The sequence below is a fragment of the Papio anubis genome, chromosome 10, assembly GCF_008728515.1.
Source record: "Papio anubis isolate 15944 chromosome 10, Panubis1.0, whole genome shotgun sequence".
Classification (NCBI taxonomy): domain Eukaryota; kingdom Metazoa; phylum Chordata; class Mammalia; order Primates; family Cercopithecidae; genus Papio; species Papio anubis.
The window spans coordinates 82,688,540-82,700,079 of NC_044985.1; positions in this window are offsets into that span (position 1 = coordinate 82,688,540).

Here is an 11,540-nt window from a genome sequence, read left to right on the forward strand (position 1 = left end):
CATTGCCTTAATGTGACTCTCTTTGGCAGTTCTGCCTCTGCAGCAGGTTTCTGCATGGACCACCTAGCTTGTCAATAACTTCTTAGAAATCTAGATGTAGGTAGCCATTCCTCCTCAGCTCACAAATGCTGTGCGCCTGCAGAATTAGCACTATGTGGGCACTGCCAAGGTTTACAGCTTATGCCCTCTGGAGCAGCAACCTGAGTTGCACTCAAGTCCACTTGAGCCACAGCTGGGGCCACAGCCAGGGAACATTGCACTGCAATGCAGGAAGCAGAGTCCCAAGGTAGCCCTGGGCAGTGAGCCCATGGAGAGCACCCTGGGCCCTTCTCCTAAAACCATTCTGCCTTCCTATAGCTCTGGGCCTGCGATGGGAGGTGCAGCCTCAAAGATCTCTGAAATGCCTTCAGAATCAATCTCCCATTGTCTTGATAGATAGCACCTGGCTTTCTTCTATCCATGCTAATCTCCTTATCAATTTCTCTCTTTTATGGTTTTACTGTACGCAGTTAAAAGAATCCACATAGCACCTTCAATATTTTGCTTAGACATTTTTTCTGCCAGATATTCTAGTTCATTGCTTTTAAATTCTGCCTTCCATAAAGCCCTAAGACACGGACACAATTCAGCCAAGATCTTGGCCACTTCATAACAAGAACAATCTTCATTCCAATTTTTAATATTTCTCATTTCTATCAGAGACCTCATCAGACTTGCTTTCACCATCCAAATTTCTACCAATATTCTGATCAAAACCTCTTAAGTAATGTCTAAAAAGTTTTATACTTTCCCTGAAGTTCTTTTCTTCTTCTGGGCCCTCACTAGGATTGTCCTTAACTCTTTACGGAAATACTGGCTTCTTCTAGCCTGCTCCTCCAACCTGTTTCAGCCTCTGCCCACTACCCAGTTCCAAAGCCACTTCCACATTTTCAAGTATTTTTTACAGCAACACCCCACTTCTCCAGTACCAATTTCCTGTCTTAGTTTGTTTTGTGTTGCTAGAACAGAATATCACAAAAAAGGGAAAGAGAGAGAGGCAAAGAGAGGGCCAACTCACCCTTTATAAGGAACCACTACTGTGATAACAAAACCACTCAACAAAAATGGCATAATCCATTCATAAGGGCAGAGCCTTTATGGCCTAATCATCTCTTACAGGTCCCACCTCTTAATACTGTTATAATGGCAATTATATTTCAATTCCTATGAGTTTGGGAAAGGACAAATGTTAAAACCACAGCAAGGATTAAATATGCTCTTATGAAATCATAGAGTTTAAAGAGTATGAATCTTTTCAGCAAATAGTGCTAAAACAATTGGATAGCCCAAAAATTGTAAATGCAAAAGAATGAATCTAGACACAGACCTTGCACTCATCACAAAAATTAGATCAGAATAGATCACATACTTAAGTAATATGCAAAACTATAAAATTCCTAGAAGATAACATGGGAGAGAATCTAGATGACCTTGAGTTTGGCGATAATCTTTTAGATATAACACCAAAGGCACAATCCATGAACGAAAAAATTCATAAGCTATGCTTCATTAAAATTAAAAATCTCTGCCCTGCAAAAGATGCAGTCAGAAGAATGAAAAGACAAGCCACAGAGTGGGAGAAAATATTTGCAAAAGACATATCTGATAAAGTACAGTTATCCTAAATATGCAAAGAATTCTTAAAACTCAACAATAAGAAAACAAACAACCAATTAAAAAATGGGCCACAGATCTTAACAGATATCTCACCAAAGAAGATATACAGATGGCAAATAAGCATATGAAAAGATGTTCCACATAATATATCATCAGGGAAATGCAAATAAAAATAGCAATGAAAACACCTATTGGAATGGCCAAAACCCAGAACACTGGCAACACCAAATGCTGACAATGATGTGGAGCCACAGAAACTCTAATCATTGCTGATATAAATGCAAACAGCTATCTGGAAAACACTTCGGTTATTACCAGACTAAGCATACTCTTACCATATGATCCAGCAATCACGCTCCTTGGTAATTTACTCAGAGTTTAAACTTACTCTAAGAGTTGAAAACCTATGTTCACACAAAAAACTGTACACAGATCTGTGTGGGAGCTTTCTTCATAGTTGTCAAAACTTGGAAGCAACCTAGATGTCCTTCAGTAGGTAAATGGATAAATAAACTGTGGCGTATGCAGACAATGGACTATTATTCAACACTAAAAAGAATTGAGCTATCAATCCATGAAAAGACACAAATGCGTATTACTAAGTGAAAGAAATGAATCTGAAAAGGCTACATACTGTGTTTCCAACTATATGATATTCTGGAAGAGTTTAAGGGATGGTGAAAAGATCAGTAGTGCTAGGGGTTAGGGAAGAAGAAAGGATAAATGGGAGGAGCACAGAGGATTCTTAGGGCAGTGAAACTACTCTGTATGGTACGATAATGGCAGATACATGTCACTATACATTTGTCTAAACCAATAAAAAGTACAACACCAATAGTGAACCCTAATGTAAACTATGCTCTTTGGGTGATAATGATGCGTCACGTAGGTTCATCAATTGTAAAAAAAAAATGTACAATATCCCCACTCTAGTAGAGAATATTGATAATGTGGGAGGCTAAATATGTGTGGGGGCAGGATTATATGGGAAATTTCTGTACCTTCCATTAATTTTTCTGTGAATCTAAAACTGCTCTAAAAATTAAAGTCCGTTTTAAAAAGATAAAAACATGTTTGATTAATTCTTTTAATAATGATTCAAAATGACTAATCAGTCATGAAACCTAAATATGTTTTGATTGGAAATTTAAAATTTGCCTAATGCATTATTCCACTGTGCTCGCTGTTAAGGGAGAAACAGAAATATATATTATATAGATATTTTACAGGATAATAAGCCATTTTAAGACATCTTTATTCTTGCCTATTCTAGCAGGTTTTGTGTGTGACAGAGTTCAAAGCCTCAGAGACAAAAAGAACCCATACAATTCAGCTATTTAAAGAGAAGTCATGTGGATGAAATCCAAAGAAAGCCCTTCTTTTGCTAAGATAACCAGGAATATGGGTCTCTATCTTGATATGATAGACAAGGCAAAGGGAAAAAGAGTCATGTCAGGAAACTGAATGAATCATTTAAGAAATATTACCAATAATTCAATTTTGATTTTCCGTGTGGCTTCATACTTATAGACATGCTATTAAGTAGCCAACAGGAATAGGGATTTTCACACATATTTATTTAATTTATACTGAATTGCCAAAGTCTACTTTTATCCCTTTGTCCCTCTAAAGAGAACTGTTCTTTTTTTAATTTTGTCTTGTATGTTTGAAAAACCTTAAATAAATATCTGGATTATTTTTTAAAATACAAGATTGCAAATAGGCAAACATCACAAAGTTGCATTTCAATTTAGGGTTTTGTGTAGTAAATCTTAAAATGGTACAGGGTTTCCAGGGATGCTGTCTAGTCTTAAAAAAAAAAATCAATTTGAAGATCACACATAAACAAACATGTTTATGCCATTTCCTGCACATTAAATTTTTCTTATTCTTGCAACAGGATCAAAAAGTAGCATTTTCAACACACCCTCTGATTTGTTGACTAAATTTTCTTTAGAAAATGTGAAGTTATTAGAGATCAATGTTAAATCAAGACCTAGTGGGTTTTGTTGAAATTTTAGATACACGTCTAAGCTAAATCTCAGTTAAGTTGACCTTCTTTACTAATCCTTCATTGAATTAATCTCCTTAAATTCTTGCTTCTTTTACCTGTGTAATCTCTATCCAAGGATTCTACATAATACCAAATGGCTAAAGATATGTTTTCCCGAATGAAATAGTCTTTTTACCAGTGTATCTGAATGCCTGCTGTGAAATATTATTTTAAAAATCCATGTTAATATTATATGCATGTCACAAAGAGAGTTTAATAGCTACAACAGAGATGAGTCAAAAAAGGCATATAAAATTCACTTGATAAAGTACCACAAAGTTACACAAGGAAAGAGACAAAATAAAATAAATTCCCCTAATGTACCGCAAATATCAACTACCACACACTACCTACAAGCCATATGTTTTTTCCATCTGTTCTGTTATCGTCAACTAAATTTATAGTATTTGGGCTATCAGAAGGATTGTCAAACATGAGCTGGGCATGATTTTAAAACCTAGGTGTTAGTGTTAGTTGTTTTTTTCTTTTCTTTGTATTTTTTTTCAAAGAAATTACCCACTTCTATGCCCATCCCACCACTGATAATATTTTGGGGGCTTAAATTAAGATCCCTTCAATATTTCTGAGGAATGTGAGTTAGTCCTCAGGAAATTTAGGTTAGTCCTGGAGCTACAGATTACATACTGCTTTCCATGCATCAGATGATGGCTACTAAATAGAGAAGCCGGAATTTCTGGAGTTGTAAGTATAATTCTTCCAAGGGCAGAAGTGCTGAGTTTGTGGCTTTTAGATTTTGGTATGTGACAGGCAGAATTCTAAGGTGACCCCCAATGACCCAATCACTTACATAAGCCCCTGCCCTTAAGTGGGAGAGGAGCCCACTGATTGCTTCTAGCTGATAGAATATGGCAAAGGGGTTGAATAGTTACTCCCTTGGTTAGACTATGTTATATGGCAAAGGTGATGGATAGTCACTCCTGTGATTACATTACATTATATAAGACTCCACTTTAGCAGGTTGGTGAAAGAGATTTCTCTGCTGGTTTTGAAAAAGCAAGTTGCCATGTTGTGAGGGAAGACAGTGGGTAGGCTGTGAAGCAAGCAATTGGGGCCTTCTAGGAGCTGAGAGAAGCTCCGAGTCATCAAGGCAGCAGGAGCCTTAGCTCTACAACCACAAGGACCCGAATTCTGCTGACACATGAGTTGGAAGACAGCCCCAAGCTCCTGAAAGGATCACAGTCTTGCTAACACTTTGATTGCAGCCTCTGAGACCCTGAGCCTAGGACCCAGTTAAGCTCTGCCTGGACTCCTGTCCAATGGAAACTGTGGGATAATATACATATCATTTAAAATGGCTAAATGGTGGGTGATTTTTAAATAGCAACAGAAAACTAACACAGATGCTCCTCAACTTACAATGGGATTACATCCCAATAAACCCAATGAAAATTGAAAATATTGTAAGTCAAAAATGCATTTAATATATCTAACCTACTGAACATCATAACTTAGCCTACTTTAAATGATCTCAGAACACTTCCATTAGCCTAGAGTTAGTCAAAATCATTCAACACAGCCTATTTTAGAGTAAAGTTTTGAATATCTCATGTAATTTATTAAATACTGCACTATAAGTGGAAAACAATGGTTGCACGAATACTTCAAGTATGGTTTATAGTGAATGTATATAACTTTCACATCATTGTAAAGTCAAAAAATCCTCAGCCTTAAGTCGGGAAATGTCTGCACACTGCATGTAAGAATTCCAATGGCTTCTTAAATGTAGGTGAAGACAGGCATCTTTGAGTAGCCAGGGGTTCCAATATTAGTCCTAATGGGAAGTCAATGAATGGGACAAAGTACATTCTTAAATTATAACAAGGAAATCCAAAAATACTGGATAGATTGGATCCTGGGTTAGCAAACATTCACCCTCCGACCCCTATTAAACAAATTACTTTTCCCTACCCCATTGGATACTATGTTCAGCCATATGACCTGCTTTGGCAAAGGGAATATGGGTGGAAGTTACAGAGTTCCAGCCCTTAATGGGAATGGATCCACTAAGCTTTCTGTCAGCCTTTACCTTGAGAAAAACTTGTCCCAGATATCAACTGCTCCTAGGTTTCCAAATTAGATATATGGAACACAGCCATCCCATCTGTCTCCTTGACCCAAGCCTAAAGCAGAGCTACTGCAGCTAACCTGTAAGTATGAGAATAAAAACTTACTGTTGTAGGCCACTAAGATTCTATGATTATTTGTTACACACATACTATTTCTTTGAATTCACAAAATACTATTTGATACAAGTTTCTTTAGAAATCCTATTGAGTTAGGATGCAATGCAAATGTTCCAAATACCCCAAACTACCATATAAGATCAAAGACAAGAAAATCAGATCCATTTTATTATGAGCTCTAAAGGAAAGCAGAAAGTGACTATTAAACCCCTCAGAGGAGTTTAGTTAAAAACTCTACTTCACTCCTTAATAAGTCAAGTCAGGGAATTCACAATAATAATGAAGACAACATTTGACAATATATTTCTAAATTATTATGACCTCAAAATGTTTGTAGAAAACATTTAACCTCTAATATCAATCAGAAGTATTTGAAACATGAACAAAAATAAATTTTACTCTTTAAATTTGAAAGGAAAGATACTACTTGAATGCACCACATGAAGAAGTTGTTAAAATTATGGCATATGTACAAAATGAAATATATTTAAGGTAAAATGCTCTGGGGTAGATATATTTTTAATGTATCCTCAATCCAGATTCATGCATAAACTCTTTTCTCAAAATGCACAAAAACATACACACACATACACACTCAGAGTACTCCTAATTGGGAAAAGGAGTAAAAGCACTCCAAATTCAAAGTATGCCACTAAACTAGGGCTGCTTTCATATTCAGGTGCAAAAATGTGCCTTGAAATACTTCCAGGACCAATATCATCATACAATTACATGCAGTTGAATATATGAAAGATATTTACATCATAACAACATATCATACCAATAATGGATGGACTTACATTACTAGACAAATTGGCAAACAACTTCACAACCTGAATCAAATTACCTTTTAAAATTACTAAAAAGAAGTATGATGTGTGCATATGTCTGTGCGTGAATAATGTATTTATCTCCTTTGAGTCTGTGATCCATGCCTAAAAGAATCCTAGAGGAGAAATGCATTTGACACTTCCTTTTATTACACTGAACAATGAGAAAGAAGTGAGTTAGAGGAGCTGAAGATCTGATGGGCTGTAGGTAGGGAATACATTCTATGGAATAAAAATGTCTTCCCCACAGTTTAGTTTTTATCACCTGTGTTCAAAAACATAATTTTTAAATGTAGGAAACATTTGTAAAATGCTAAAATAATTACAAGCTTGGAAAAAATCAACAGTTAACTTTCCCATCCTATGGCAAATCACAATTTAAACAAAAATGACTCAAAGAACTATTTTGTAAGAATAAGTGATAAAGTCTAAGAATTTTATCTTATGGTAAACTTTAGGTAATAAGGGTCTTCCCTGAACCTTTAAGGCTCTCTGACTAACATCTGCAAAGTTAACTATAGTAAATATATTAAAGAGACAGCCTAGGACCCAGTACTGTGTTAAGTTCCTTCTTCTGAAGGATGCTATATCTACAACTAGTTCTGTTTCCTCATTTGTTTGCAGCATATAGCTAATGTTCCAGGATATATTAATCCCCACATTTTTTCCAATTATGGCTTCAGAACAAAGAATATTTATTAATAGATTTTTAAAAATATATATAGTGTATGATTTAGCTAATGCAATGGGATAAGTAAGCTTGTGTGCCCTTACTCATTTCCTTAAAGAAAGCAATGATCTGGATATATTCAGTTATTCTTTGTTTCTTAAACTGTTACATTTCTTTCCTTATAATTTTCTCAGAAAAGAATATTTCTTTACCTAACTGCAGGAGTATGCTAACCTAGCACATACAAATGAATTCTGTTTTTCTAAACCTACAACTACATTTGTTTTACATTGCATTTCTTTGATACAATACCCCCATTTTCATTTTCCTCTGAACATTCTAGAGATTACATGTGTAGTTGTGTGCATATATATAATTTTATAACATATATGCCTATGCACACATGCAAGCATGTATCTCGAAAAGAATTTCTAAATCTCCCTTCTTGGTATAAACCACTGATATGCATGGTTTGGTTAAATTACCCCTGCCAGGTTTATTATCGACTCTTTTTCCCTGCTGCTAGCATGTGTAATTGTATGGTTTTAAAAACTTGAATGACTCACCATAAAGCAAGCTGAAAAAATAAGGGACAGATGTGTTTCTATGTATTTTTTGAGGGTTGCTAGGATAAGAACCCTTTCAGTTTATTTCGGAATCTCATCTCAGAGGTAGCTTTTGCCTCCTTGCTGTACCTCTCCTACCCAATCCTTACCCCTCAATCACCAGAAGGATGGAATGCACACACTATAAATGCCACCCACCAACTTGAATGAGGGAGCAAACAATAATACAATGGCCACCCATCAGCAAGAGAAATGATTATTGCAGTCTCTTCCAGTAAGGTTAAATGAAGGAGAACCTTCCTATGCACAAAAGATGCAGCAAAGTGACTCCCTCCTCCTCCTCAAAAGATGATTAATAGGAGGCACTCTAACAGATCATTTGTGGTAAGAGATCGTAAACAGGACTATGAATGATGATCAGATTTCAAAACTTTTGGTCTTTATCCTTTAACTGCATAGAAAAACCCACCCCATGGTTAACATAACCAGAAGCAGGCAGGAGCCAAAAGTTTTAATGAGAGGTCAAATTGGCAGCAAGAGAGTTGAACTTTCACAGTTTCAGGGTCAAACAACTTGTCAACACGGTCAGATTTCCTCTTTAACAGAAGCCCAATAAACTCAATGTGAGTAGAAAATATAGCGTAAAAGCAGCTGTTGGCAAAACAGTGTTTTGTTTTTAAATGAAAAAATCTTAGTAATAAGCTGCTATGTAGTTTAACTCATGCCACTGTGCTTCCAGAGGAAAGTAACTCTCAGTTTGAGAGTACAGGAATTCTACCTTTATCAACTTGGGGGCCTTCTGTGATCCTCTGACTTTCACTATTAGCCAATTAAAAAGAATACTGTGTCCTTCATGAGTTATATTTAGATGCTTATTTTGAAGATGATGTTAAGCTAATAGCGAATTGCTGTAAGCATGTTTTGAACAGAACACTGTATTCCCCATGTCTAAGGAGACAACAAAAGAAATTGTGAACTGGTCTCTGCCTTCGATATCACATAAGATCTCCTCGGGTATATAAAAGGCCCACAGCTGAAAAACATTTAGTAGTGTGCCACATACCCTTAAATGCAGGGCAAGCCATCCAAGGTGGAACTGAGCAAAGCGGCAGTCAAAGGACACCAGTTGAACGCGTGGTAGGAGTCTGCTTCTGCTCTATAAGCTTTTGAAAGGATGTGGTCTTGATTGATAGGCTGCAAGGCAAAGAGAAAGAAAGAAGAGAGTCATTCCAGCTAGGCAAGAAGGTGTGAGCAAGCAAAAGAAATTCACAAGCAGTGTAATAATGGGTCAGCCTGCAAAAAGTATGGGCCAAAGACTCTAGACCTGTGCTCTGTCACTCACCAGCTGAGAATCCTAGGGCAAATTAGTTCGTTTTTAGGACCATCTATTTCCTCATTTCACACATTGGTCTATTTATCCTCCTCATGAGGCTGTTTGCTTATTAAATGAAATCATATACATAAAAAGATTTATCTTCAACTGTAAAACCCTCTGCTATTATAAATCGCTTATGTCATAATTATGTTTTATAATAAGAGTACCAAATATACCTAATGAAAAATGAAAACAATGTAGGAATATATAAAGTAAATAGTGACAACTTCTTGTACTGTCATCCTACTCCAGCCCCAGGGTGGGAGTGATGGTAAATGGTTTACAACTTGATCTTTGTTTGTTCTGATTTTTTCCTATGCTTATATAAGCATACATGTTACTATTATTTTACAAGAATAGAAAACAGTGTTGCTCTGAATTTGTCTTTTTCAACTGCTAATACCTCATAATTATTTTTCTGGTCATCTTTCCTTACCTGATTCACTATAATGGCTGTATAATACTCAGTTATACAAATGCATTCTAGTTTTACCTGTAACCTACTGATACACTACAACTATCTATGTATCTATAATTTATACTATTCAGTCTATGCATTAAATGCTAAAATAAGCATTTTATTTGTACAAAGGGATATCCTAAAGACAAAGTCTTAAAAGTAGAATTGCTGGTTAAAAGATGCAATTTTTGGGGGTGGGCTCAGTGGCTCATGCCTATAATCCTAGCACATTGGGAGGCCAAGGCAGGCAGATTGCTTGAGCTCAGGAGTTTGAGACCAGCCTAGGCAACATGGTGAAACCTCATCTCTACAAACAAATGAACAAACAGAAAAATTAGCCAGCCATGGTGTCATGCACCTCTAGTCCCAGCTACTCAGGAGGCTGAGGCAGGAAGATGTCTTGAACCTGGAAGGTAGAAGTTGCAATGAGTCAAGATTGCATGTCTGCACTCCAGCCTGGGTGACAGAGCAAGATCTTGTCTCAAAAAAAAAAGAAAAAATATATATATATATACACATACATACACATATTATATATTTTATATATATATGCAATTTTTAAATCAAGAGTTATTTTCATCTTTTTCTCTAAAATGTAGAACCACTTATTATCAAGAGAAAAATATATGAGTGTGCCCATTTTTCCATAACATTTATTATTTTTTATAGTTTTTCAAACTTTTTATTTTGAGATAGTAGTAGATTCACATGTCCTTACTAAAAAAATTACAGAGAGATCCCCTTACTCTTTCCCCAGTTTCCCCCAATGGTAACTTATTATAAAACTACGGTACAATATCAGGAGCAGCATAGTGACATTGATACATGTCAAGATACAGCATTTCTACCCCTGCAAGTATTCTTCCTGTTGCCTTTATAACCACACCCATCTCCCTCCTAGGCTCAAATTCTTCTTTAACTCTTGGAAACCACTAATGTGTTTTACAGCTCTATCATTTCATAATTTCAAGAATGTTACATAAATGAAATCACAGAGTATGTGACCTTTAGACATTCGCTTTTTTTTTACTCAGCATAATAACCTTGAGATCTATCCAAGATATTACATTAATAAATAGTGTTTTCCGTTTTATTGCTGAATAGCATTCCATAGCACGGATGTACCACTGCTTAAACATTGTCCTATTGAGGAGCATTTTGATTGTTTTCAGTTTTTGTCTATTATAATAAGGGACTTTCAGAACCATGTTCATTAAGAGTGGTAAGAACCCACATCCTTGCCTGGTTCCCAATCTTAGAAGGAAAGCATTAAGTCTTTTGCCATTAAGTAGAGATTTAGCTGCAGGTTTTTTGTAGTATTGCAGTCGTCTTTATCAAGTTGAAGTAATTCCTCTTTATCACTGACTTACTGGGATTTTATCAATGCAAGAAACACTTGACAGACTGTAGGAACTTGTCAAATGCTTTTTTTGTATCAATTGATATGGTCATATAATTTATATTCTTCAGCCTGTTAATGTGGTATGTTACATCAACTGATATTCAAATACTGAACCAGCTTTGCATAACTGGAATAAACCCACTTCAAGATGTTGTTTAATCTTCTTATACCTTGTTGATTTGGTTTGCTAATATTTTGTTGAGGATTTTTGTGTCTAAATGCAGGAAATCTTGATCTGTACTTTTCTTTTTTTGAGATTGACATTGTCTTATCTGGTTTTGGTATCAGAATAATTCTGGCCTTATAAAATGAGACAGAAAGTAT